At 32.2% G+C, this 5950-nt stretch overlaps 1 pseudogene; it reads right to left on the bottom strand.

The window, feature by feature from the left end:
- Positions 1 to 773: 773 nt before the first annotated feature.
- LOC149187701 (uncharacterized) lies at positions 774 to 1776 on the bottom strand (annotated as a pseudogene).
- Between the last annotated feature and the right edge of the window lie 4174 nt (positions 1777 to 5950).

Here is a 5950-nt window from a genome sequence, read left to right as displayed (position 1 = left end):
CTATAGTAGTCATCTATTTTGATCCAAGTAATAGTTTAATTCTTGTTATTCTATATTTCGTTCCATGGATTGTTTTGAGGATTTCCAACTTCTCGATGATATTGTTTTATTGTGATTTAGGTGTTTCATTTGTTTCCTATGTTGGCCTATGTCTGTGTTGTTGCTTAGGAAAATTTCTAGTAAATGGTGTCTAAGTCCAACACGAATGGAGCAATAAGGACATATATGATAAAATCCAAAACAACCTTAATTTGACTCTTTTCCCAATGTCAAATTCCGTGAATTGGGTTAGCCTGACTATTGTTCATTGATGTTACCATCTCTTCTATTTAAAGTTTATATCAAGAAAACTCTCAATACAAAATACACCAATAAGGATAGTATTGGCAATTCTTCTCTCAATAAAAACAAGGTAACACTAAAACTTGTCAATTGAAACTAGATTCTTATAGACAACGACAGATCTAGCACTCATTTCATTCCTCTTTAAGATGCTATAAGTGTGAATATATATGTTGAAGAAATTATGAAAGTATCTGGAATTATTTATTACACTATATCAATGAACAACTATCTTATTGATACTTTGGAGCTTATCTATTATCAACAAGTTTACTCACCAATCTACACTCTTCTAATGCTTAATTTGATGAAAATTTAGATCACCCAATGATACTCATTCTCCATATTTTGAGAAACAAATAATTTTTCCAACTTGGCTTGGTCATCATACTATGATTTGGATATGTAAAAAAATCATAAAGTTCAGACACCTAAATTATCCTTGTTGAAAAGAAGATTTGGAGGCATACTTTCTCGTCCTCTATACTAGTCCAACCACAAATGCCAGAAAAGAATGTGGGCACCCGCAATATGAAAGAATGGTTTCTATGATGGTGAGATCTGAAAAAAATTCCTCTTGAATTAGTATCATTAGTGAAGCATTCACCTTGTGCCCATGATGGATGAATATCAATTTGATCTCTACTGATATAGGGTTTGGTCCGTAAGAGGTGGAGGAAGGATTTGACCATCTTCAAGGAGAGGATTGGAATCAAGGGTTGTCTTTCCTACAAAAAAATAAGCTTACATCATATTGAGGTACATTATCTCTCATTTATTTGAAGTAGCTACCCTTACCTCAACTTCAAGAATTGCGCAAGTGAAGGAGACATATTGTTTTGATCATAGTCAGAAGAGCTTCAACACAAACCCTACCATGACTTGGACCTCAAATTACATATATGTCTTCTAGATGTCTCCGAGGACAGATTTTCTCAACCATCAAGAACTCTGGTAGAAACTACCAAATTAGACTCATGTCCAAATAGGCATCCAAGGGTTGTGCTCTTATCATAGAAGAAAGACTTGGTTGACTGCCATCCATCAACAAACTCATTATTCATTAATAATTTTGGGGAGAAAGATATAAACCTTAAACATCAGAATATAAAATATTATCTATGTTTGTGTGTGTATTAGGGAAACGTGGAATTTTACCTCGATGTCTAAATCTATTGAACAATTTGAAGAAATACTTAGAGAAACAACTAGAAAACATAAGCAAGGTCCGGGGTCGTACCGGATAACACAAATTACCTTTGGCTTAGATGCCAAGTCTGACGGGTAAATGTTCTGCCAAAATCACCTTGTGGATTTGCACCAACTTTATCCCTTTTTTAGTCAAGTTGTTTGGCTGGGTCAAGCCACAAATGGAGTGTAAACCTCGTGGATAGTTTAATCCACTAGATACCTTACCAGTGAACCCAAGTCCATGCCTTTTCTAGTAATTCTATTTTTGTGGGCCATACCAGAAAAGGAATGGAACTCTTTTGAATAGCTCAATCCTATATCTCATGTAGCAGTGAACGAAAGCTCCTCCACCAAAGACATTATTGTATAGTTTCCAAATTATTGATTCTTCTATAACTTGAAGTTGCCTTAATATTTTCCAATTTTCCTCATATAAAATAATTTAACTTGTCTCTAAACTCTGCAGACATATAACCTTAGAAATTGGGCTACAGAGTGGAGGAGATGATTCATAAACTTGTGTCAATGTCTGAAATTTAGAGGGTGTATAGAATGAAATAAAGTATCTCTATTTGTTACTTCTATTTGATATAGGAAATTTTTTGATAGATTTCATAGTTATGCCTATGGCATGGAAACAAATCTCTAGTTTTAGATAGAGTTTGTTGGATAGAGTATAATGTGGGTATAATAGAATGTCTTTGTATTGATATGAGATCGATTACCAATGTAGAATGTGAGCTCCACTAGGTCTTACATTGGTTCCTTCCTCGCTCATGTATATAACACAATAAAAATTTCAAAAGTTACATTATATTGGAAAAGATACCATGTTCCCAAGAATGATGGAAAGAATAATGGCTCTCCAAAATATTGGTGTGAGAAAGCATGATGATGCTTTCTATAGATATAAGATTATGAAATTGATTACTAAAATAGAAAAATGGGGCAATGGCTTCAAAACCAATATTTTAAATATAGTAGATGTGGAAAAAGCTCTTGGAAGGAAAAATTCTTACAAGATGAAGTTCTTTGGTAGATGTGGCAAAAGCTTGAAAAGCTTCTTACATGATGAAATTCTTTTGATGTGAATTGGGTTCCAAGTCAAAGTTTAACAATAATACTGGAACTTATATTGTTAATGGTTCCCATGACAATGCAAACATGGTTTCTTTGCTCGAATTTTTTATAAAAAGATATGTATAGTTCTATGGATGTGGAAATATATATTAAAAAATATTCTAATATCATAGACACAATTGATATCCCTGTGATGTGTTGCATGTGGTTTCAACACTAATGTAGATATGAGGGATAAGTTCACTACTTTGATTTTGAAAATTCCTTTGGAACAAAAGAAGGGAGGACAAAATAAGAAGACACTGAGGAGGGGTGAAAATGAATGACATTAAAAACAAGGGGAAGATTTAGATGAACAATAAAAGAAAATCAAGAAAGATTCAAACAAGAAGAAAAATAACCATGTAAATTCAAAGGTATATCCTTGAGGGAGCCAGAATCACCATGATGACGACATTGATGATGATTTTAAGAGAAGATCTTCAGCGAAAATCACAAGATAAATCATTTGTCGACGCATTTCGAACCAACTAGTGTGGTTCATCGTCAGGACAAGTTGAAGAAACAGATCCAGCTTAGCATGTTAAATAGTCTGAGCAGAGACTCTCGATTTAGCCGTTGGAGTCTCTGCTCAGACTATTTAACATGCTACATTGGATCTGTTTCTTTCCGTAGGTCAAAATTAGCTGATGGTCGATTTAGCCGTTGGAGTCTCTGCTCAGACTATTTAACATGCTAAGCTGGATCTGTTTCTTCAACTTGTCCTGACGATGAACTACACTGGTTGGTTCGAAACGCGTCGACAAATTATTTATCTTGTGATTTTCGCCGAAGATCATCTCTTAAACTTGATATGGATCACAGAAGCCTCAATTCATTGATGATGATATTTGCGTAGACTGCAATATTGTTGGTCCATATGCATTATGGTTTCAATTTATTGATTTTTGGTATGTTTCCCTTTTGTTTTGTACTTAACTTACACAACAGTGAAACAAAGTTCTTAATCTTTTGTATTCTTTCACCAAGTTTCAATTTGTTGAATTGTTTTTTGTATTAAGAGAATCCTTGAATTTGGCCTAGATGTTGCAAGTAACACTTTCATTATCAATCCTACTCTTTCCAATGCTTTTACTGCTATTGCCTTACAACCTTTACTTTGCAACATTTGGTGCAATTGCTAGTTATTAGGTGGATCTTGGAGATTTAACCTTAATGGAATATGCTAGAATATTAATAGTAGTATACACAGATCAAGGCTTTAGATTTCTCTTCAAGTTAGTTATGTTTTTTTAATTTAATTTCTTTCAAATTAATTAATAAAAAGAATGTCATATAAACAAGTGTCATATTGTGTATGTGGCATTGATAAGTCATGGTATTGGCACATGGTATTGTAACAAAAGTTATTTACTAATTAAGAATTTCCATGGTAAATTGGGGTGATTTTCCATTGTTAAGAATATTATTTAATAATAATAATAATAATAATAATATAACATCGTTAATCTTTATGGTTATTCTTAATGTGGACAATGTGACATACATTGTGATGAATGGATTAATACCTATCAGACCAATGATTTGATTTATATGGTTGTACTAGTAAAACAAATTAAAACTATTTTAAGCCCATTAAGGATGGTTTACCATTTTACCATCTACAAAATGTTTCTTAATCAAGGCAAAGGATTTACAATGCATGAAATGTGGGGAAATAGTCCCAATTTTAGTGTTTTCATTTCCAACCTGAAAAAAAAAAAAAAACATTTCGAGCATCAAGCAAATTATTCTCTAGAAAAAAAAGCTATGTAATTAAGATTAATGATTTACCTAGTTTACCGTCCTTAAAAGGTGGGAATTACTCCATATTTCATGCTTTCATTATATTTATATACGGCGAAACTGTTTTGTCCACAGTAGAGGTTTATAACGTGGAAGATGACAGATGGGAAATTCTTCCTCCAATGACCCAACAACGATCCAGCTGTCATGGAGTTTTTCTGACAGAAAAATTCTTTGTATTCCGCGGCGAAGATGGAAATAATGCAGAATTTTTTGATCCAAAGACGGGCGTCTGGACAAGGGTGGATAATATGTGGAGATTCGAACAATCGTTCAGGTTGTCGTGCATAGTTGCTTCTGGGCACTTGTATACATCCACAGAAAATCAGTTGATGAAATATAATGCTGAAGAAAACGATTGGGTTATTCAAAGCGTTCTTCCTGCACAATTTCCTGATATTTCCCGTACTGCAGAGTGGCGCGGTCATATTTTTGTGAGTAAACCCAGTAGCGATTTTCTCTGTCCCCCTCAGTTTTGTTATCTGTTGAACCCGTCCACTAACGAGTCTATTGAATTCGAAGTACCCGAAAACTTTGTTGGTGAAACTATGAATGCTGCAACAGTGGAGATCTGAATTACCTCTCTAGTTGAAAAGCTTTCCACCCTCTGCTAATTCTATCGAGTCTTTTTGTATCTTTGTGGTTTCCAGCCTCCCTGGTATCCAGTCCTTTTGGATCTTTGTATTTGTCTTCTGATTTAATTTGTTTTTATATAGACACACCTCTGAAGTTTTCAAAAATGAGTTTGTTTCCTATTTAATTCAATTCAGGTTTCAAAAATGAGTTTGCTTCCCATTTAATTAAATTCAGGCTTGTAAAAAATGCATTTTCGAAATTTTGAAAAATAATTATAATAAATAAAAAATAAATTAGCTGTAATAAAATATTAAAAATAAATAAATAATATAAAATAAAATTTAAAAATTTCATAATTGCATTTAGAGATTTAGTAGGGTAAATATGTTGCAATGTCTTATAATTTTATCTTATTTAACATTTCATTTATTCAAATTACATTTAAAAAAAAAATTAATAATTAAATTAAAATAATTAATTTAACTTATTTATTATTTAACTAATAATAAATAATTAATTAATTAAATAATTAATTATAGAAATTGATGGTGTTGAATCCATGCAGCATGTAAAAATTGTATTTTTAATGATTGTTTTTTGTATGTTTTGTTTCTAGTATTGAATGGATGAATACAAAATATGTATGTGTAGAAGTTTCTTCATTTTAATGGCTTTTTTGATGATCACTTTAGTATAATATATGTAATATCTTCTCATAATTTGTGTAGTAATGTATTATAGAAATAAAGCTCTGATGGATCTAGGATGATAAGTTTAGAAACCAAAAAACTTAACTGTGAAGGTGAGCTAGGGTGGGAGCATATTGTGGGGAAAATATTAGGTAAAATGTAATTATTACATTTTATCTACTATATTTGCCTACCATCATCCACTTTTTACTAGGTTGGAAGAAATA

The sequence above is a fragment of the Pinus tabuliformis genome, chromosome 3_1 (genome assembly GCF_031772625.1).
Source record: "Pinus tabuliformis cultivar Carrire ecotype Pingquan chromosome 3_1, CPIR1, whole genome shotgun sequence".
Lineage (NCBI taxonomy): Eukaryota > Viridiplantae > Streptophyta > Pinopsida > Pinales > Pinaceae > Pinus > Pinus tabuliformis.
Note: the sequence above shows the minus strand (reverse complement) of the source record. Positions and strands in the feature narration are given on the sequence as shown.